Raw genomic sequence first — 24469 nt, forward strand, 5'->3', positions numbered from 1 at the left:
TTTGGATACTACGGATGCCATTTGAGGTCCAAAAGGTGCGTGAGGTTTGAGGTGCATGAGACCCATGGGGCGAGTCACCCTGGGTGTCATATTACTGAGGGCTATAGTGTAGTGAGCGCCTGCTGAATGTATGCAGAGTAGGTAGTACAACACTGATATGATGCCAGTGCTGTCACTTTGGAGTTCAACACTCCAGCTAACACTATCTCTTCATTACACATAGCTGAACATGCCTTCAGCAACAGGAAGCACCCACCCCCAACCAGTGCTATTTAAAGGCATCATCAACTACTTACAGGATTGTTGCTAGTTGATTTCTTTTGACTGTTGCTTCAATTCTACAAGTGTTGATGATTCCATAGTTGTTTTGAGTTGCAAAGGTCTACAGGGAGTGATGTGGCAGATGCCAAAGGACATTTTGATGATTTCAGGGGCTTGAGTTTCAATCTGGGGTTGGGAACCCGATGCCCAGATCATTTTCGGGTCCTGACCCAACGCTGCAACTACGACGCCCTCTTCAAATGCAGATCGCCTAATTGGACTGGTGGCAAGCTTGGTGCCCAATTAGTGGCACTGAACGCTGCCAAGAGGTGGGAACTGACTACTGAGTATGATCCTCGAAGGCAGATGGCAGCCATGACTGAGCTTGCTGCTGCCTTGCAAAATAGAGGAGGCAGGAGATCAGAGGGTCAGGAACCTCATAGCGCAAACAAGTGGCCAAACGGCCAACAAAAAGCCCTGACACAAAAACCCTTATTGCCCAAAAACTTCACTCACCATTAACATGACTTGCTGGCTCCCCACATTGAACCTGACAGCTGTGCATTATCCCTCATTTCCAATTGCTATCATTATTTTGCAGCCTGTTTTTCTGGTTCTACAGTTACTTGGTCTGTAAAGCATAACTGCATTCTTTATTAGAACAATTTGAACTCAGATGGGATATCCAAGGCTTTCCAGTTCATGCTGGGAATATTGGCATCCATCTTTCTGCTGTTCTTTTGCTTTACTACTTGCTTTAAGACCTGGTTCTGTGACTCTGTACTCTCTTCCCTTTAAAAAAATTTCAGTTCTTTAGACTTGCTGGCTTGATTGACAGGAACAGCTTGCCTGTTTATCTAGCTTCCATCACGCTAGTCTGTTTGTTTATACAGTTGTGTAATAGGTATTTCAAGAGCTTTTTTCTGCTAGAGTTTTTTATCCAGTCATTCAATAAACAATTCTTCACAGTTGAGTGGTTTTATGATTTGTTTTAAAACTCTGGCTGAGTGAGCAAAGGCTTTGCAGCATTTGAGTGATTTAATGGTTTCTTTTTATAACTCTAGCTGCGAGCTGTGTGAATAGAGGATTCCCGCACTTTTTGCTGTTGGGCGCCTCCTGTAATGGTGCGGATCTCTATCAGTGTGGGGGAGCCTTTGAAAACAATCAATCAGCCTGAGATAGGGATTAGGTCTTTCCTGCTTTTTTCCTCCACTGAGCCTTATTTAAAAAATCAACTTTGCAAACACCTCAGAGCTCTTTTTTCAACTGGGGTTCCTGTACCAACAGCACACTGACTCACCCAATCACAGTGATTGATTTGCAGCCTGTCATTCAGCTCTGTCTTCTGGAGTTTTTTTCTTCTTCTTTACATTGTTTGGGCCAGTGTTTCTTTTAACTTTCTCTCTTTTAGCAGTCAGTAGGTTTTAAAGCTGTTTTCCTGTGGTCTTCAATCTTGGATTTTGTTTTTTCACCACAGCTGCCACCAGGCAATAAGAATCTTTTTATGCTGTTTGATGCAACATAAATGAGATGCATGGAGTGCAGTTGATTGAAGATCTCAAAAAAGGTTTATTCAACAGCTGACTATTATATACAGTGCAGCGCTATCTATTTACAGAACTTGCCTCTTGGTGTTACAGTTACAGAGTGAGACTGGCATGTAGTCACATGACTGCATCATGGTACTCAGCTCATTACATATTAAGATCTTAAAGGGACATCACTCTTAAAGGCAATCACACAACATAACGTGCACCAGATTGTTCGGTTTCGCCGATCTGCAATTTCAAAATCACCTTCTGGCCCTCCCCAACAAGCTCCTCAAGGGTGTTAACAGGCAGTCAATTGGAGGCGAGTGGGTTCCCAGCTCCCCCCCCCCTCACCCCCACCCATCCTTGCTTTGAAAAAGTAGCACATCCCAGAGGCAGTGGGACACTGGCATGCCATCAAGGAGCACTATTTTTAAAGCACACCTGCACCGATCTTCCAATCTCCCTTGGGTGATTGAAAATCCTAGCCCAGGCTTCTGTACAAACCAGTTGTTCCCAGACATGGGTGCACAAGTAGGCATTTCCCTTGGAATACAGCAATAACTTAGGGAATGAAGAGCAGAACAAACTGCTGGAAGAGTGAGGAGGAGGGGTAGAAGAGTTCTCAGCAGGAGCACATATCCATGCAGGGTTTTAGGGAGCAATTCTCCTCCCTGAACCTCATCGAGTGAGATGTCTGCACTTTTTTTTTATTTCTTTGTGGAATGTGGACGTCGCTGGCTAACCAGCATTTATTGCCCATTCCTAATTGCCCTTGAACTGCATGGTTTGCTAGGCCATTTCAAAGGGCACTTAAGAGTCAACCTCATTGCTGTGGGTCTTGAGTCACATGTAGGCCAGACCAGGTAAGAATGGCAGATTTTCTTCCCTAAAGGGCAGCAATTGACCTTAGTTTCATGGTTACCATTAGACTAGCTTTTAATTTCAGATTTATTAATTGAACTCAAAACTCACCATCTGCCATGGTGGGATTTGATCCCATGTCCCCAGAGCATTAGCCTGGGCTCTGGATTTCTAGTCCAGTGACATTACCACGATGCCACTGCCTTCCCACAAGAAGGACCTTCTGCAACCACAACTGCAACTTAAGTGCAGAGCAAGGACCTTATTGCCAGTGGCTGTGAAGGTGACTGTAGCCATGAGCTTTTAAGTGTCTAGCTCCTTCCAGACTGGACCTGGAGATATTTGCAACATCTCTCAGCTCACCATCCACTGTTACATTAGGGAGGTCACTGGCCCTCCCTAATCATTGAGAGCTAAATTCATTTCATTCTCACTTGCCAGAGAGAAGCAGATGGAGTGAGCATGTGGCCTCACTAGGATTAGAGGCTTCCCTGTGGTGCAGGGTACCATTGACTTCACACACATGGTTTTGTGGGCACCTCATTTGAATGCTGCCTTGTACCTCAACCAAAAGGAACTCCACTCCCTCAACATCCAGCTGGTTTGTGACCATAAACAGAGGATCATGCAGGTTAATGTTCAGTATCCTGGCCGTGGTCATTATGCCTTCATTCTGCAGCAGTTCACTGTACTATTAGTATTTGAGCCACCACAGCAAACCAAAGGGTGTCTACTGGGCACAAGAGCCATCCGCTGACAATATGGCTGACGACTCCAGTGTGGAATCTATGCGTAGCATGCATACAATGAAAACGATGCTGTCACACAGAATGTGATAGAGCAGACTATTGACATTCTAAAGCAATGCTTTTGCTGCCTGGACCACTCGGGAGGAGCCCTGCAGTACTCAGCAGAGCAGGTGTCAAGATTCGTGGTGGTCTGCTGCGTGCTGCACAACCTCACCATCACGAGGGGAAAGCCCTTGCCACCAGTTATACAGTGAACAGCTCAGGAATAGGAGGAGGTGGAGGAATAGCAGGAGAGGAGGAGGAGTTAGAGGAAAAAAGGAGGCAACCTACACAGCCCCTTTCCAGTGGGGTGTCCGTGAAGAACTCATCCTCGTGCAATACCAGTAACTACAACTGCAATTCCCCATTCATCAACAGTCCCACACTTTCCGCTCCCTCTGATACTGACCATAACAGCACCTGCGAGACCACAGTGCAAAAATAAAAACCAACACAAAATAAACATTCCAACCCAAATTTATAAATTAAGCCATGTCATATTGCATACAGAAGTCACCTAATCAGCCTTGCGCATTCTCTTAGTGCCTGTAACCATTTGCCTTTGCCTGCCCCAGAGCTCCTATGCAGTTCTACCCCAGTAGCTGTAGCATGGCTGGTGGAAGGCTGCTGACTTTCAGTGGGGAGACTGCAGATGGCCTGGGAGGACAACCTCCCTCCCCTTTTTCCCTGCCTCTGTACTTGTTTAAAACCTGCTACATCTTTAACTTTATCCAGCCCTGAGAAGTTAACTCTGTTTCTCTCTCCACAGATGCTGCCTGACCTGCTGGGTTTTTCCAACATTTTCTGTTTTTATTTCCAATTTCCAGCATCTGCAGTATTTTGCTTTATAAATGAAGTTGCTGTGTTCATGTCGCCGACAAGGAGAAGCTCTTGAGCAGCTCTAGTACTCCAGTACTTCCATATGTATTCTTTATCAGTAATACAGATGTACAAGTTATGCCTGGTATTCTCGTAGATATGTTAAATTTTAAATAGATTACAAGATACAATGGCAGCTGCCAGGGATGCGCTTTGGTAATTTATTAGGAAGCAACAATTGGGATTATAAATCTTTTGCAATGCAAGCAAAAGTAATGAAAATTATATTTATGTATATCCTTGAGTATTACCAGACTTAAATCAGGATTCCCAGAGTAAGCTTTAGGCAGCTTCACTGTTAAAGAAAAAGAAAGAATTTGCATTAATATGTTGATTAATAGACAAATACATAGCCAGTTAATTTCATTCAGTTTTCTCCATCTGCTTTTACATTACTCCAACTCTTGACTGTCCTGCTCCTTCCCTATGTTCAGTTCGCTACAGCCACCTAATATATTACAGGCAATAATGAGCAGCTCCCTCTATTGGGTACTCCATTCAATGACAGGATATCAAAGCAAATCTCTTCCTGAATAATGCCAAGAATTTGTTGGTAAAATAATGCCAAGTTCACAGCGCATGCTGTTATTAGTGCATTAACAAAACAGCAATTTATGGCGAGAAAGAGATATGCCAAGAGTTGCCAATCGCCACAAATTGATGGACGATTTGCACTGCTCTGCCATTAGCCTCACAAACACAGGAGTGCACTCCTTCATCAAACCATGTGCATTAATGGAAAGAAAATAGGATTGTGGATATATATTTTAGAACCATTGAATATAAAGCAAAAAGCACAATATTTAGGCTTTATAAGGCATTGGTACACTTGAGGACACTTGTGGCATTGTGACCAGTTTTGGGTCTTGCACATGGTGAAGGATATTGAAGCTCTGGAGCAAGTGCAGGGAGATGTGACCAGAATGATATCTAACCTAAGCACTGTTATTTACAAGGATAGATTCTAAGAGTTAGAGCTATTTATTTTAGAGAAGTGCAGGTGTAAAAGGAATCTGAGTGCTGTTTTTAAAATGAAACAGGAATCAGTCCAGTTGGATGTTATTTCAGATGGATAGGGATGGTAGTGGGCATTCATATAAAACATCCAAAGGCCAAACCAATAAGTGGACATCAAGCTAAAGAAGAAGCTATTAGGAGAGGTGATCAGAAGCTTCATCAAAGTGGTAAGTTGTAAGCAGGGTCTTAAAAGAGGACAGGGAGATAGTGACGCAGAAGGGTTTAGGTGTGGAATTCCAGAATGTGGAGCCAAGGCAGCTAAAGGCACAGCTGCCAATGGTGAGGAAGCACAAGATTCTGGTGTCAGAGGAATGGAGGGTTCAAGGGGGTATTTATAGGATTGAAGCAAGAGAATTCTTGTACACAAGAGGTTTGGCACCATGACTACAAAATACCCAGCAATGAACTGGAAGGTTCAAGATCTCCTTTACGAGTTCCAACTCTTCAAACAGCGTTTGGAGTTGTACCTTTTGGATCTTGCAATCGCAGGTCTTGACAAACAAGCAATGAAGATAAAAATTGCTATTGGCAATGAAGGATTCCATTGCATCAACACTTCTGGACTTTCAGAATCAGACCAGAAGACCCATCGAAACTTTGGACAACGGTAGAAGACCAACTGAAGGTCAAGGTTAATTTCAGGATCCATCGACTGAAGCTGATAGCATACAGACAAACTAATGATCTGTTTGTCAGCAGATGTCGGGAGAAAGGGAAAGTCTGTGATTTTTCAGATGCAGAATTGTGTGAGAGGATGATGGAGCTAGTTATTGCATCATCCAAATAGAGGTGTTCCAAACAGACCTGTTGGATAAAGAAAAAGGATATGACACCTAAAGTCTCCTGAAGGAAGGTAGGAAGTATGAAGCCATAGCTGCAAGCAGGCAGTGCATACAAACGCATGGAGCAGCAACAACCATAGGCGAGGTAGCCAAGACACCTCAACAGGACAAGGCATGTGGCAAGTGTGGTATGATGCAGCAGAGAAAAAATTGTCCTGCATTCAGGGATACCTGCAAGGTGTGCAGTCTAGAGGGGCACTGGGCAAGACTGTTGTTACGACCAGGTGTGAAAGGTGTCTAGGGGTCTGTTACTTCCTTCACCTGGTCTTTTTGTAACAAGGTTTAATTTAGACACACTGTGTTTTGAGCTCCCCATTTGTGAATCCTTGTTGACAACTTTCCAATTATAAGGCAAAGAAATGAGTACAAACAGGCTTTCTGTGGTTTAAAGAAGAAAGATGAAATTTATTAAACCTTAAACTTAAACTCTAATATGGTTTACGCCTACGGATATATGATGCGCCCACGCTAGCATGCACATGCAATACACACATGCAATTAGGGACAGAAAAAAGCAGAAGAAAAGATAAGCAGAACAGTTTGAGGCAATATCTTGTTACTGTGCTTCGAGCTCGCTGTAGTCCTTGATTGAAAATATGGTCTTGCGTTTTGTTGGAGCCCAATATTTGTCTTAAACCTTTTTCACATAGGAGACTGTTCTCTCTTTGAGTTTACATGTCTTCACAAGATTCAGTTCTGTGGGAAAGAGATGGAGGCAGGCAGACAGGAGAGATGTTCTCAGTCCATGACCACATGGCTTCCTCTGTTTAAAATCTGTTTTCCAGTTTAAAACTCCCCTAGTTGGCCAGCAGGTGGTCAGGTGACCAACTGGTTTGACCTGGTCTATTTCTGTGTGCTGAGGCAGGGACTGGCTCCCTTTGTTTCCACATTGTCTGGTACTATGCAAATATCTTTCCAGTCAGGAACTTGCAATTTTTAAGTTTCATGTGGCGAATTTTTAAGTTTTAAGTAATGTTCTTGTGGTGAAATCCTGTGTGCCTCAATCTTGGCAGGTGAGGGGTTTGCCTGACACTGTGCAGAAGGTCTGACTATGAAGAAGCAGTCAGAAGCCACAGCTCCAATCAGAAACAGACACCGCCTAATGGAAAAAACAGAAAAGAGTTTGGCAAATACCAGTTTAAACACACGCATGTCCATGACATAGGTAAGAACCTGAACAGCAAAGAAGGCAAATATGCCTTTCACACAGTGACAGTTGCGCACCACATGAATGCAGTTACACAGTTGGAAGCCTACTACAGTCGAAATCATACGCCCAAACAAGAGTGGCTAGCATAAGGTATGGCTAAAGGTTGATACTGGGGCAAGCGCCAACATTTTACCACTTCAGATACTAGAGGATATATACATGGCAAAATGGGAATCTTTGCTACAGCCAACAAGAGAAGACTCACTGCATATAATGGTTCACTGATATGCTGTGTGGGATTGACATTGAAGTGCAGATATTGAAATTCTGCATGGTCACTACAAGTCTTCTATGTAGTTGACGCCAATGGTCCAGCGGTAGCAGGGCTATCAGCATGCAGTGAACTCCAGGTCATGACCATTCACGAGATCAATAATGTGCTAGTGCTACAACCAAGGTAAATGTGAGCCACATCAACTTTTTCAGTTCAATCTGATCTAATACAGGGATAAGACCTGATCCCAGTAGGTTGAGGATATACATTCAATGCCTACTCTTCAAGACAAGGATGATTTACAGAGATAAAAACAAGAAATGCTGGAACCACTCAGCAGGTCTGGCAGCATCTGTGGAAAGAGAAGCAGAGTTAACATTTCGGGTCAGTGACCCTTCTTCGGAACTAGCAAATATTAGAAATGTCAAAGGTTATAAGCAAGTGAGGCGGGGGTGGGGCAAGAGATAACAAAGGAGAAGGTGTAGATTGGACAAGGCCACAACCACACGGAGAACTTGCAAACTCCGCACAGGTAGTGCCCAGAATTGAACCCAGGTCCCTGGAGCTGTGAGGCTGCAGTGCTAACCACTGCGCTACTGTGCTCTGGTAGCTTGTTATTAGTGAATGGCCTGACACAGTGCAAGAGGTTTCCACAGATCTCAGAACCTTTTAGCCACACGGTGATGAGCTAAGAATATCCAGTGGCATTATTTTTAAAGGAAGGCAAGTGTTGATTCCAAAATCGCTTTGCCAAGATATCCTTACACAATTGTATCAAGGTCAGATGGGCATTGAAAAGTCCAGACAACTTGCATGTGAGACAATTTATTGGCCAGGAATCAATGGTAACATTGAGCGAGCAGTGAGGATGTGCGATGCATGTCAAGAGCATCCACCGAGCCAACACAGAGAGCCACTTCATCCTCATGATGTTCCATCACATCCATGGTCAAGGATAGCCACTGACCTATTTACCATCAAACGATTTTCTATTGATAACCAGCTATTTGTCCAAGTTTCCAATCATCCGCCAATTGAGAGATACATCAAACGCATCAGTAACAAACACGATGAGCACAATATTTAGTCTCTTCGGTTCCCTGGAGAAGATAGTATTGGAAAGCGGTCCACAGTACACAGTAAGCCATTGAAGACATATGCAAACAGTGAGCTGTAAATCATGTTACATCATCCCCGCATTACCCTATGTCAAATGGCCTGGCAGAAAGGATGGTGTGTAATCAGGATCTCCAGATTGCAGTGTTGCACTTACGAGCAACACCTCTAGACACAGGACTACAATCCCCAGCAATGATTATGATCGGAAGGCAAGTCAAGAAAACTTTTCCAAGTCCTCAATTGACAAGATCTTCATCAATACAAGGCAAACTGTTGGAGAGACAGGAAAAATAAAAGTTGCGTATAACAAGCATGCAGGCATGGAACTACCTCCTCTACAGATCGGACAAAAGGCCAGACTGATCCATCCGCATGAAAAGACCTTGTTCCTTGCAGAAGTGCCATAGATTTGTAATGAGCCACGGTCATGCGAAGTAACCACCCTAAACTGAGTGATGTTAAGAAGGAACAGATGTCAGCTGAGAGAGTTATCTAACAACATCATGCCTGACACTCCTGTAGCATCGAGAACACACTCTGATTCAAGTCCTAAGAATGAAACTAAGCAAAATGACACATACAATACTCAAGTGCAAGATGATTGTCAATCTAAACCTCCGAGTCAAGAGAAAAGAATTGACAATTCCAGATCTCAGCAAAGCTTCACAGTTACCAGGTCAGGTCGAGTCAGCAGATCACCTATATGTTTCAGAGACATTTGATTCATGACTGTGAGAGTCAATACATGTGTAAATATTGTTCACAACTATCCTATTTCATTTTGTACATGGCTGATAATTCATGGCATTTCCATTTAAGGAAAGGGAGATGTTGTGACATTGCTTTAATTACTTGAGTACTAGTTAACATACTGTTGAATATGTAAATAGTTTAGTATACATCATCACAGGAAGTGATGTAAGCCAACACGTGATATAGCATTTGGAGCCGTATTAGTCAGCACGCGTATCTTAGGGCTCTCCTGTAATTCTGTTATTTTGTAACAAAGAACCTTTCATTCAGCTTACCATTCAGCCTCAGATTGATTGGTACGTTTGTGTTGAGAAATCAATAACACAACATACTCCGCTGCTGTAACTTCTCAGGGGAAGGGACAAGAAAGGAGAGGTAGAGGTGTGCATTGTGTTGTCTTGTCTGCCCTGCTAAGTTTATGGATCTTCTTGTGTCCCTATTCCAAAGTCTTGGGGATGAGGGAGTTAGCAGTCAGTGTCAGTGCCACCTCCCTCCTGGTTACACGAGTGATTATTCTGGGTGGCATGATGATGCTCACACTCAGGTGTCTATTCGTCCTTCCTTCAGTGCATTCCAGGGGAAAATTCATGACATTGTGCATTCTTCACTTGTTTGGTGCCATGTCCTGCTGCCCTCTGGACATACATAGCACTTGAATATTCACAATTCTGTCAAAGTATAACAGAAAATATTAGTAGAACACACAATTTTGGAGTGAACTGAAAGAGCCAAGCAATGTTTCTTGCTTTGCCTTATTGAGGGACCCAAACTGTGTGCCATCCATGCCAAAACAGAGACCAATATGGCCAAGACATCTGGATGGATCGACAGATCGGGGACAGCGTGATTATTTTTGGTGTTATGGGTGCCATTTTGGGTGCAGAATCACATCCGTGCTGCGCACCTACATTTGCTGTAACCGATGAGTGGGCATTAGGAGCATGCACCTTAAGTATGCAGAGTAGGCAGATCTCACTGATTTCACCCTAGTGGTGCTATTTTCAACCTCACACTTCAGCTACCGCCCTCTCTTTAACACACACATGCGTTCAGCAACAGGAAGGATCCTCCACCAGTGCCACATTAAGGCATTATCAACTACTTTCAGGTTAGTTGCATTTAGATTTCTACTGGTTACTGCTGAGTTTGCAGAAGTGCTGTGAATTTTCTGCTGCTATTCAAAATTGGTTTAGTCTGCAGCGAGTGATGTCCATGTGGTGAAGGTCTTGGTTCTCACTTCAAGGGTTCTGCCTAGAATTGCGTGCAATTCTGGTCGCCACACTACCAGAAGGACGTGGAGGCTTTGGAGAGGGCACAGAAGAGGTTTACCAGGTTGTTGCCTGGTCTGGAGGGCATTAGCTATGAGGAGAGGTTGGATAAACTCGGATTGTTTTCACTGGAATGACGGAGGTGGAGGGACGACATGATAGAGGTTTATAAAGTTATGAGCGGCATGGACAGAGTGGATAGTCAGAAGCTTTTTCCCAGGGTGGAAGAGTCAGTTACTAGGGGACATAGGTTTAAGGTGAGAGGGGCAAAGTTTAGAGGGGATGTGCGAGGCAAGTTCTTTACACAGAGGGTGGTGAGTGCCTGGAACTTGCTGCCGGGGGAGGTGGTGGAAGCAGGTACGATAATGACATTTAAGAGGCATCTTGACAAATACATGAATAGGATGGGAATAGAGGGATATGGTCCCCACAAGTGCAGAAGGTTTTAGTTTAGGCAGGCATCAAGATTGGCGCAGGCTTGGAGGGCTGAATGGCCTGTTCCTGTGCTGTACTGTTCTTTGTTCTTTGTTCTTAGACCACTTGCTCCCAATCAGAAATGCTGTAATTACCATTCCCCTTGGCCCGTGGCATGTCAGGGAAATTGAGCAGAGACAACACAGAGGGAGCTGCCATCAGAGGAAGGAGGAGGAGGAGGGGAGGAAGACGGGCTCTCAGCAGGAGACCTTAACTACCCAGGATCTTCAGGAAGAAATTCTCTTCCCTCAACCTCAGTAAGGAACAGTAGGCAGAATCTTACCACCTTTGAAAATATTCTTCTATCGGGAACAAATGTGTGTCCTGACCCTGATGGTCCTGCACCTCTGCGTGATCTCCCTGGAGCCGGCCAATTAAGGGGCCTCCTCCAGAGGCTCTGTCCAATTAGGGACAGCAGGCAGTCTCCACAGGCGGGAGAGCCAATGGGAGCGCCTGAGGTTCTGGGCGGTGGCAGCCCCACTAGAAGAAGTGGGCACTGCTGATGTAGGAGGGAGACAGCCCTCAAGATGGAGGTGCCCTCTGAAGACGTAAAAAGTATTTCGAAGTAAGTGTGGCCACAGCAACTAGGCCATCATTGTGGCAGGGAAACCCCTCCACAGGATGGACTACAGCTGCAGCTGTGGTCCTCTAACAGATACATCTCTGGGTGGGGGGTGTAGATAACTGAGGCCTCGCTGGCCTCCCAGCCTGCCACCAGCCTCCAGCCATCTGCTAGGATTCAGCCCTCAGCAGAAGACCCTCCACCACCAGTAATATATCCCAGCAGCATCCCCAATCTGCCCACAAGTGACCACTTAATTGCCACAAGTTGGCTTCCCGCTGCTGCTGGACAAGTAGCTGTTGCTGCTATGATCCCATCTGCAGCAAGGTCATCCAGAGATAGGATTGCACAAGCCACAAGTCTGTGCCCTCATCTCCAAGTTTGCTCCCAGTTTCTCCTTCAAACCCACCTCGGCAGAACCAGGAAGATTCCACCCATTGTGTGTAATGTCTCTGTTTTCGGAAGGAGGTGCTCATTGAAATCTGCCACCTGTTGCAGGCAGACTTACAGGCTCAGAGCAGGGTGAGGACGGCACTGCCAGTGGCTGTCCAAGAGAGTGAGGCCATGAACTTCTTTATGTCAGGATCGTTTTGGCTGCAGCAGGCAACATCTTTAACATTGCCCAGTTTGCCATCCACTGCTGTATAAGGGAGGTCACTGAAGCACTTTATGGCAGGAGAGGGGAATACATTGCATTCTCTCTGACCAAAGAGAAGCTGGTGGAGCAAGGATATGGTTTTGCCACGATAGCATTGTCCCCCATGGTACAGGGTGCCATTGACTACACACAGGATGCTCTGTGGGTCTCCCATCTAAATGCAGAGATGCAACACAACCATAAAAGTTTCCGCTCTCTGAATGTGTAGTTAGTGTGTGACTATGCTCAGTACATTATGCAGCTGAATGCCGGTATCCTGGCAACAGGCATAGTGCCTTTATTCTGTGCCAATCTACTGTTTGAACCACCACATCAAACCAGATGGTGGCTAGTAGCCAACAAAGGCTATCCACTGACCACCTAGCTCATGACTCCAGTGTGCAGCATGCAGATAACAAAAGTCATGTTGCCACACAAAATGTCATCGAGCATACAACTGGGGTGCTTAAGCAATGTTTCCATTGCCTGGACCGCACTGGAGGAGCCCGACAGTATCTCCAGTGTGTGAGTCACAATTTGTAATGGTCTACTGCATGTTGCACAACCACACCTTCATGAGGACACAACCCTTGCCACCAGGTATATGGCGAGTAACTAAGGAGGAGGGCAAGAAAGAGGAGGATGAAGCAGAGGAGGAAGGGAGGAGGCAACCATCACATCCCCTTTCAGGCTGGATTGTCCATAATTGACTCATCCAACAGCAGTACCAGTGAACATAACCCCAATTCCTCATTCAACAACAGTCCCACACCTTTCCTTCCCTCTGTTACTGACCATTACAACATCCCCTTGGCCACAATGCTGAAATGAAAACCACCACAAAATAACCATTCCAAACCAACTTCATCAAACAAGCCATGCCATATTGCATACAAAAGTTAACAAATCACCCTAGTGCATTCCCTCAGTGCCAGTATTACGTGTGCCTTTATCTGTCCCAGTACTTCTACACAGTGCGACTCTAGTGGCTGCAGCATGGCTGGTGGAAGGCTGCTGGCTTTCAGTGGAAGAGACTGCAGATGGCCTTGGAAGATGATCTTGAGCAGCCCTGGAGCTAGAAAACCCAGCTGTGGACTGCCCCACCACAGCATGGGCAGCGACAGTCTGGGCTGATGGGCTGAGAGGTAACAGTTAGGGCACTGGTGGAGTGGCAAAGGTGGAAGGACGAATGCTGTCATTTTGAGAAAGGACGGCAGGTTCATGCCTCACGAAACGACTGCCATACCCAGGGAACGGTGCCTCAGCAATCCTAATATAATCTGTTCGTGGACAGGTTGCTAGACTGCTGTGAGATTCTGCATGCCCTTCTGAGCATTTGTATCTGCAGCCATGATGGCAGCAGCCTGAGCCTGAATGGCACCAAGCTGCACTTGCCTGGCAACAAGCTGAGATTGCATGACTGCACTCAGGAGGTAGGTGGCTTATGCTTGTATTGAAGAGGAAGGTGAGACATTGGCCATCAGATGCTGTATCATTGTTGGGCCCGCAAGTGTTCTCATGGAACTGGCCACCACTTCCATGTTGGACAGGATGGGCTCCAAACTCAGAATCAGAGAATTGTTACAGCACAGAAGGAGGCCATTCGGCCTATCTTGTCTGCACAGTCTCTCTGACAGCAATTCACTTAATGCCATTTCCCTGCCTTCTCCCCATAACCCTACTGTCAATCAATTCATGCTGGTGCTCTCCTTCCTTTCCCAACCCACATTTCTGCTCAGAAATATTTAACTAGTTTGCTTTCATATAATGTATTCAACTTTTCCATTCCAAGGTTGTTTCATTGATGTGCAGTCGATTCAATAGCTATTGAAGTATATGGCTCAGTTCTTCACATATATTAATAGATGATTCTTATCTTCACACCTATTTTTTTGCAAATATGTGGTTTGAGGCAGAGACAGCATTCTGCCCATTATGTCCTCCTAATATAGCAGCTCAGTCTGTAAATTTTCCCACAGCTGGGCGAGTGGGTGAATAAGTTAATGCACTCGCTTGCATCTGAAGGTCACTTAGGAAGCAAACATGCAGTCAGGAAATTGTCACATCAATCAGTTCTATTTTCCCTGATCTAAAATGTTTCAAATCTCAAATGAGAGCTTCAAAAGCTCCTTGGGCTAGAAACTCATGTTGAGCAGCAGCATAACACGAAGGGTATTGTATCAGCTGCCTATTATTTAAACCGCCCAATACTCAGTTCCATGCAGTCGAATTGAATAATAGGCAGGGCGTGTAATTGGCGGCCGAACTGATACCACTCTTTCTGCACTACCGCCCAAGACAAGTTTCTACCTCCTTGTGAATCGGAATGGAAGATTTGAGTGTCAATCGCTGCTAAGATGTGAAAAAATGTTTGAAGTATGTAAAGCAAGCACCTTGAATAACTCTGAAAAAAGATCCTTTAATGAATCTCTCATTTTTAACTATTGCAGTCCTGCAAGCTTGTTTTTTAATATTAGGGTCGACTCTCCTGGGACGACATTGCCTCGGTGATGGACAGAAGCAGTACACCCGAAATACCATCCCACCCACACATGCCAACCTAGAAAGCTGGCAAAATGCTACAGAAAAGCTGACAGCCAAAAAACTGCTCTGAATACAGATGTGAAGTCAAGAAGTCAGACTGAGAGTGCAGTGGGACAGGGCTGATATAACCTATATTAGTTGTACATCTAACATTCCATCACTTTTTGCACACTGGAGCAGTGGTGATTTAGAAATTACTTAAAGGGGATGTGACTGTTGGAGGAATGAGGACGATTTTCTACACAAGCATGCCCTCCAGAATATGTTAATTTTGCTGCCACATTTTGCGTATTTTTTGTCATTTTAGAGCCTACTGTACTTCTGACCATGCCTTCCCTGACCCCACAGAGCATCAGTCTGAAAATGGCATTGCCTGTTGGAATTTCTCACTACTTGGCAGTAATGGAAGTTGAAGAGGCGGCATAGTGGCACAGTGGTTAGCACCGCAGCCTCACAGCTCCAGCAACCTGGGTTTGGTTCTGGGTACAGCCTGTGCAGAGTATGCAAGTTCTCACTGTGACCGCGTGGGTTTCCTCCAGGTGCTCCGGTTTCCTCCCACATGCCAAAGACTTGTGGGTTGATAGGTGTTTTGGCCATTGTAAATTGCCCCTGGTGTAGGTAGGTGGTAGGAGAATTGAGGGAAGGTGGGGATGTGAGAGGGAAAAATGGGATTAATGTAGGATTAGTATAAATGGGTGGCCGATGGTCGGCGTGGACTCGTTGGGCCGAAGGGCCTGTTTCAGTGCTGTATCTTTCTATGACTCTCTAACAGAAGAGAACAATAGTGTCTGTCTGCATCAAAAACATTTGTTCGCCATCTGATGGTACCTGGACATCAGAAGGTACCGATCACTTCACAAATTTTGCAGCCTGCCCAGTGGAGTTCATCTGGAAGCTTTCTTTCCAGAAAAGTGAGATCCAAAAGCTCTGTGACATGCTGTGTGGAGACTTCCACCCTGCCTCCAGAACTCTGAGCACACTCCCTTAGCAGCGATAGGAAGCATTCAATTTTTATGCCCCTAGCCCATTCCACAATGTAAAGAGGGACATTTGCAATGTATCACAGTCCACAATGCAAAGGTACATACATGAAGTGTAGTAGTAGTGGTGATCTGCCCAAAGGCAAGAGTTCTGCTCATTTCTCTATGCCTCACGAGTCCTATGCTTTCCACTTCAGTGGCCTCCCATTTTTTAACTTCCGTGAGAAATAAGCACTAGGGAAAAAGTACATGAGGTGGTTTCCCGTTGCCTTCTTCATGTGTGCTTTAAACAAAGCACAAGTCCTCTTCCCGAGGATCCACCGCCTGTAAGTAACCGTTGTCCCTCGAGGTTCTAGCTCTTCCACCATCACCACCGAAAATTCATTGTTGCCCATGGCTTGTAACCCTGAGCATGGGACCCTTACCTGCCTGGGGCAATTCCCAACAGGACAGGGACGACCACCCTCTGAGGTCTCAAATGACCCTCACATGAAGTTACAGATGCTTTATTCACCAGACCTGCCAACTCATACACCACCCAATAAGTGCTGATTCTCAGATAGCAAGGCTGTGTGGAATTTCCCAGGGGTCATGGTACCATCAACCAGGCATTCACATCTCCTTTGTTAATCCTGTATCTTACACGGCCACCTTCATAGAATAATATATGTCAACATGAAATGTCCAGGGAAATGCCATGATTTTCATTGTGCTGAGACAATCAAAAATTCCTAGAATCATGGAATCATACAGCACAAAAGGAGACCAATAGGCTCATTGTATCTGCACTGGTTCTTTAAAAGAGCTATCCAATTCGTCTCACTCCCCTGCTCTTTCCCCATAGCCCTGAAAATTTCTCAGCCACTGAGTAATTTTCTCATTCCACCCAGAGTAAGAATAATGAATATGATTTAGGAACGCAGTTTATTTGTTTCACTTATTTCTAATTTACTATCATTTGCTTTTACAAAGCACTTCTCATGCCAAAGAATATCTGATAACACTTTGCAAAAGGAAAAATTGAAGGTTGAACACAAATTGAAGGAAATTTATGGAGGAGACTTAAGATTTAACTGAAGAGGAATTTTTTAGACACTTGAAAGCAGAGACAAAGCTAGCAAACCAAAGCAGGTTAGGAAGAAAATTCCAAATGACGGAGGTACAACAGCTGAATGGCAACTGATGATGATGTGGAGGGGTCGAGGGTATAAGTAGGAATCCAGACTCAGAGGAGTAATGTGTCTTGGTGGTCATGTATGGCTGGAAAGCTGGAAAGGCCAAATATGAGGAAAGGTTTAAGGATTATTGACCTGGATTTGGCAGTAGGAATAATGGTGACACAAACAACACGCACTGTTATTAAGGAGTAAATTAGACAGCAACTTTCAGCGTCTGCATATGTTCTTCCACAAGCTTCACTACATCATTACCCCATCGAGAGATTCAGCATTCAGCTTGAAGGGCGCAAAATTGCTGTACTTACCTACTAGATATCTACTAAACAGAAAAGGTTAGGGCTTGTTGGTGGCATGGCTGCTAAGGGCTTTCTTTACTTTAATTTTTAAGAAGTTGATTTAAGTATATTTTTAAGAGCATGATAAGTCTTAATTACTGGCAAACAGCTTCTCTGACAGAAACTTTACCTTTACAAGTGTGGAGTCTTTTAATTGCTGTTGGAGTTCCAAAATTTTTACTTTATCTTTCCGGGTTACATTTTTAGGCCTTCATGGAGACGGACATGGAATTTCACGCGGCTGGCTGACATGCCAGTCCCCCAGCAACCATCCCACCCCCAGGTCATTTTCCCAATGGCGGCATGGTGGGATTGCGGCGGGAGGGGGGGGGGGGAGGGCAGCAATTCAGCTTGTTTAAGGCCTATTGTCAGAGGCCAACTGGAATTACTCTTTAGTTATTAGAGGACCTTCCTACCTACCTGGTTTTAGCTGCAGCCGCAGGCCGCCCTGTTGAAGAGGCTTCCCCTCCACAATGGTGGCATGGCTGCTAAGGGCTTTCTTTACTTTAATTTTTAAGAAGTTGAATAAGGGGTACCTCAAAATGCCGACGCCCTCTCTTACCTACCTGAAAAGGCAGCCTGCTGCTTCATCTGTGTTGGAGGGCCTCCTATTGGCCCTCCAGCTTCGAGTGCCTGCTGCCTAAGGACGGCAAGCCCACCCTCTGGCCACATGGACAATTTGGAGAAAATCAGAGCCAAATGTATGTTCTTCACACAGCGGGGGCTTCTGACCTCAATTTAATCTTGACGGCAGTGTCCCAAAGACCACAGGGAAAATCCTGCCCTCTGTCTTTTATCTCACTCTCTTAATCTCATGTTTCTTTCCCTCACTTTATTTTGCTTTCTGTAAATGGTTTTACATTGTATTAAATATTCTAATTATACTTCCTGCTTTAGGCTCTGAATGTCTCAGTGATGATTCCTTATCTGATTGATTGAGCAGGCACATTGTTGGCCTGTTCACACAGTCTCAGATTCCCTGTGGAGGGCACCAAGTCGTTTCCAACTCTCGATGACTGTAAGTTCCACACGAAAGCTGACACAAAGTCTGCAGGCAGCTGTAAGCATAATGAAGGTTGAGTTCTGTTTGTTAATCTCTGACATCAAAATCCGAGCCATTATGTTGAAATTGAATTGGAATTAAACTAGGATGGGGATGTTGAGTATGTGTAACTTCATGTAGCAGAAGGTTTAAATTGCAGAATTCTAAATAAAAGCTCTGATATTAATCTCCTCCTCCCCCACAGAGCTGGAGGAGGTGTAGGGGGGTTAAACCCTAAAAATGGGATGTGTTGCCAATCCGCCACATAGGCACCCATTGCCATTTTTACAGTGGTAAGCGACAGCATGCAAGTATCCTGTCCTGGATAGGCGGGACACTTCATGAATATACTTAAATTAGACGCCCTGTAAATATCAAGGCCAACGTTTTTGAAAAATGAAGATTGGTAAAGAGAGCACTTGAGAAATTGGTCCTCAAGGAGATGAAAGCAATGGAGGAAATAAGGTTGGAGAACAAGTGGTCAAAGTTTCTAAGATGAAAAAAGACAGTCTCAGTGCTTGGCTAGATATGGATTTCAAAGCTTAGCTCAAAGTTAAGCAAATCTTCACACCATTGGGCTGAGCTTGAACAGATAGCAATGAAGGTTGATGGAGGCAGAGTCAGAGGACATTTGATTGTGTATAGAAGACATTTAAAACATTAAATAAAACAAGCAATAACATAGAATACTCAATATGTTATGAACAGAGTGATTAAGTTTATTATATATGCAATATTATTCAAGTCAATCTGTGACTAATCCAGACAGTCCCTTAGATGTTTCTTTCTAATGTATAATGTTCACACCAAAAAATAGGATACTTGTAAACATAACACTTAAAATTCCATACAGGAAAGCCACAATGGGCTTACTTTACAAATTTGTGCTCCCAGTGCAGAGCTTCACCTGTTGGGAATGTGCATCAGAAATTCATCACATGCTTCCTGTAGCTTTCCATTCACTATTTTTAAAGAACAGAGGGTCAGTTAGCTAGACAGCTAGCATGTAAGTTCAATCCCTGTACTGGCTGTGGTAGTTCATGGAGGCCTGCCTCCTTGCCTTGCCCCACACTTGAGGAGTGGTGACCCTCAAGCTATACATCACCAACTGTCTCTCTCTAATGGGGAGAGATGCCTATGGTCCTTTGGGACTCTGGCTAGAGCAATTTTTAAATAACAGAAAACCATGAGAGGCAGGCACCTGAATTCCTGATGTGCACTTCAAGTGGATGAAATTCCCCTTAAAAAAATTTGAGCAAATTATTATGTATCTATTAGATCTGCCATCATATCATTTCACTACAAAATGTTTTAAACATTTGTAAATTAGAAGTGGAGCTCTAAGTCCAATCACTGATGTACAATCCAGATACTGACGGAAACTAGAGGTTTATATGACCTAGATACTTAGGGAAAAAACAGGTGCCTTTAAGAGATGAAGCACTAGATTTTGAGGCCCTTCAACCTAGTTTCCTGCACCTGACTCTGTTGACATGTGTAACTTGCAGTTTGGGACCACTGAAGATTTGATTAGTGAAGGTAAAAGATGGTGAGTAACAGCAGTTCTGTGAAAAAGACTGCATAATCTGCCTCTGTCATTACAAAATAACTTACCATTCATGAAAAATTAATGTTGCTAACTGATCACAAGCACATCAAATAAATAACTAGAAGAATAGAATAATCAATTAAGATATGTTATTAAAGATGAAGCTGCATACTTTCTTCAATCTCACCACTTCAATCATGTTTTTGATTAATTCACGATAAATATAGGAATATTGTTTATATGCAAATATATTACATTGATTAAATGCACAGCACACCACCTCAAATCTTATAATGGAAGAACTAAGCTCTAGAACATAAGGAAGAGCTTCAAATAGCTGGATGATCATTTCTTTTCTTGACTTTTCTTATGTTCTTAAAATCTATAGCAGAATAAAATCCAGTGTGATCAGCAAAATGACAACTATGAGGATTAACATCCTGTGAAAGGCACCTTGTTGGTTATTTCGAGAAGGAGATTTCGAAGAGCATAGAGTTGAAAGATGATCTCTGACACAGTGGCATGTGATGAGCCATTCACCTGGAAATTTCAAACCAAAAGCACAGGTGATTAGTAACTGTTATTTCTGGAAAATATATAAGGCCTATTATCTGTGGTTTCTGAGGGCAGAAGTAAGTAATAAATAATAGCCTCTTTTTAGGTTCTGCATTGGAGTTCAGAAAAAAAATTAAAATATTTACTACAGATATCACCCCAAATAACTTCTTTGAGAATCTGTATATCTCATTACATTAAGAATAATGAAAAGTTACAATTATATTTGTATGGACTGACAGCTGTTCACAGCATCAGTGAACACAAAATAAATGTTAAATAAACTAGCTTAAGCACTGCTATGTCCAGATTGGCCAAGAGAGTGTGGGAAAATGGCGCACTGACACGGAACACAAAAGTCCGAGTGTATCAAGCCTGTGTCCTCAGTACCTTGCTCTCTGGCAGCGAGGCCTGGACAACGTCAGCCAAGAGCGACGTCTCAATTCATTCCATCTTCGCTGCCTCTGGAGAATCCTTGGCATCAGGTGGCAGGACCGTATCTCCAACACAGAAGTCCTCGAGGCGGCCAACATCCCCAGCTTATACACACTACTGAGTCAGCGGCGCTTGAGATGGCTTGGTCATGTGAGCCGCATGGAAGATGGCAGGATCCCCAAAGACACATTGTACAGCGAGCTCGCCACTGGTATCAGACCCACCGGCCGTCCATGTCTCCGCTTTAAAGACGTCTGCAAACGCGACGTGAAGTCCTGTGACATTGATCACAAGTCGTGGGAGTCAGTTGCCAGCGTTCGCCAGAGCTGGCGGGCAGCCATAAAGGCGGGGCTAAAGTGTGGCGAGTCGAAGAGACATAGCAGTTGGCAGGAAAAAAGACAGAGGCACAAGGGGAGAGCCAACTGTGTAACAGCCCCGACAAACAAATTTTTCTGCAGCACCTGTGTAAGAGCCTGTCACTTTAGAATTGGCCTTTATAGCCACTCCAGGTGCTGTTCCACACACCACTGGCCACCTCCAGGCGCTTACCCATTGTCTCTCGAGTTAAGGAGGCCAAAGAAGAAGCACTGCTGAGTAAATCATTATGATGTGGGCTTATGGCCACAGACTAGTAATTTCTTAAGTAAGCCATGAAGGGGAAACCTTTAAAAGAAGCGAGACTCTCCTCCATGGGAAGGGGTTTAAGATTCATATGGGGAAGTAGGACAGGTGAGTCAACCCAGACTACTTTCTTGGCAATTGGTTGTAAACATCTTTAGTGGAAGTCTGGTGACAGGTAATCTTGTTGCTGTAATTATATTAAGTTTTAAAGTAGTCAGCATTTGTTCAGAAAATATTTATAATGGTGACAACTGGCTCACTGTGCATGTTTCACTGTTAAGCTGCAGCATCTTCACACAATTTTGTACTCTCTGGGCCAGAATGTTTTTTCAGATTTCAGCTGATGTATGCAATGTGAGGCTGAATATTTAAAGACCCTTTCAGTTCCAAATTAAACATGAAATTTCCTACAAATAATGAAAAATGTAAATCACCTCTCCATTATTAAAATTAAACTCTGCCCCTTCACTGTTAGATGAAGTAGCCAGTGAATGGGAAGCAATGGGTCTGAGTGTTGTACAGTTATAAAATGCCCTGCTCTGGACTTCACTCTCTAAGCCCCTCTACCTCCTTCTCCTTCTATATGGCCTTCCTAAAACCCACTTCTTCTTTGACCAAGCTTTTGATCAACCATCCTAATAGCTTCTTCTTTGTCCCAGTGTCCATTTTTAATTACAGGTCCATGAAGCACTTTGGAATGTTCTCCCACATTAGAGGCATTAAATAAATGCAAGTAATTGTTGTTGCTACACATATGGGCTTGAGGCAGGATGGTGGGGGTGAGGGGGGGGGGGTGTCAACTGAGGAGATAAAATGATGATGGCTGAAGGAATAGGGACTATTGCAGGAATAGATGCTAAGAAGGAGGGAAACGTTGGCACAAATCACAGGAGAAACACAAGATAGCAGTCAGATAATTATAGGTTTGGCACAATCAGATGGTGCATTGGACAAGAGGTAGCAGATGGATAAGGAAAGTCATAGAATCATAGAATAGTACAGCATAGAAGGAAGCCATTCAACCCAACAAGTCTGCGCCAGCTCTTTCAAGGAGCTATCCAGATAGTCCAACTCGCCCACACTTTCCCATTTGCCTGCAATTTCTTTCTCTTTCAAATGTTTATCCAATTCCCTTGTGAAAGCTATTATTGAATCTGTATCTGCCATTCTATCAGCCTAACCACTCATTACATTTTTTTCCCCCTTATATTGCCTCTGGTTCTTTTGCCAATCACCTTAAATCTATGCCCTCTGGTTATCAAACCTTCAGCCAACATTACTCCATCTAAAGCCTTCATGATTTGCTTAAATTGATACTACGAATGGCAATAGTTTGAGACCCAATAGAGAGTTAGAAAAGCAAGGCTATAATTCACAAGTGTGTGTATCAACAGAAGAGACAGAAAAGGTAATGGCACCCCATCTCTGACAGCAACATACTTCAGCTCCAGTCCAGAAAGAGAGATAACCATTCTGAAACTTAAGAGACTGCCAATGAGCTTAGCAGCTGCAGCTCCCCTGCCAACCTCCATACAGGCCACAAAGTGGTTTCGCAACGACTGTTCTAACACCGTAGAGACATTCCCCAGGCATCAGGCAAGTACCAGCAGTAATGAAAGGTGGCAATTTTTTAAAAACTAGTTGGTGAACGTGCATTTATTCCAAAGTTAATCAGGAATTTTGGGTTGCTGTTGAATATGAGCAAGACAGTTTCAACAGCAGCAAGGCTGGAAGCCAGCATAAGAGAACTATTTTAGGAAGCAGTTATCCACTGTAAATGGATTGTGAAAGTATGATTCATCAACCTATTCTCTCCGTGTACATACTTTATCATCTACCTGCCTTTTAGACTGCAACCTTTCCTTCAATAATTAAGAGTAAACAAAAATAAATCTGGACATTTTAAGGTTTTGCTGAGGATTTGAGACTACACAAAAGCAATGCTTTCAGAATGATTGACCACATTGCAGGCTTAAAAATAAAATTAAATAAAAATAAAAATTAAATAAAATTAAAATAATCTAACTGTAGTTGTAAAAGTCACATTACCGTAAGCTTCGCTTTTTTTAATTTTTCCATGGCTTTTTCTGCTGCATGATCCTTAGATGACTTGCATTGTCCCTGTAATTTAATAGATAGTGATTTTAAATTTATGCATTTTAGTATTTCTGCTGGGTGATGCCTCATCATAAAATCATGTGCAATGTTAGATTAGGTTAATCTTACCAAATGGATATATTTGTGCACACACAGACAGAGATGTGGAATGCTGTGTGTACACATTTTTCATTTTTGCTTCAGAAGTACAGAATGGCAAATAACACAATGTTAAAGTGAAAACTGCAGCCACCTCTGATAAAAGACTGTAAGCCTCCATGGTGATCATCGTCATGAAGAGCTTTTTTTATTACTATCTGATTATATTATCACCGATTCACTGAAATCAAAGGCTAGAAGTTACTGTTGCCGGTAATCAGAGCCGGACACTAAATCTATTTGTATAACATTTCTTTCTCCTTTATTGGAACTGAGAGGTTTGCCCATTGGATGTAAATGTGTTGAAGGCAGTACCGAGAAGGTTTACCAGACTAATACCTGGAATGGGCGGGCTGTCTTACAAGGAAAGATTGGACAGGCTAGGCTTGTATCTGCTGGAATTTAGAAGAGTAAGAGGTGACTTGATTGAAACATATAAGATCCTGAGGGGTCTTGACAGGGTGGATGTGGAAAGGATGTTTCCCCTTGTGGGGGAATCTCAAACTAGAGGTCACTGTTTAAAAATAAGGGATCACCCACTTAAGACAGAGATGAGG

General features: G+C 43.7%; 1 long non-coding RNA gene across 1 annotated transcript in view; it reads left to right on the forward strand.

The window, feature by feature from the left end:
- Nucleotides 1-24469, forward strand: part of LOC137379537 (uncharacterized) — a 178252-nt gene that overhangs the window by 140406 nt on the left and 13377 nt on the right. Inside the window, exons 3-4 of the long non-coding RNA XR_010976851.1 lie at nt 18352-18472; nt 20434-20611. This is a non-coding gene — a long non-coding RNA (uncharacterized lncRNA). The remainder of the gene's footprint in view (nt 1-18351; nt 18473-20433; nt 20612-24469) is intronic.

Source organism: Heterodontus francisci, chromosome 18 (assembly GCF_036365525.1).
Source record: "Heterodontus francisci isolate sHetFra1 chromosome 18, sHetFra1.hap1, whole genome shotgun sequence".
In the NCBI taxonomy this organism is placed as follows: domain Eukaryota; kingdom Metazoa; phylum Chordata; class Chondrichthyes; order Heterodontiformes; family Heterodontidae; genus Heterodontus; species Heterodontus francisci.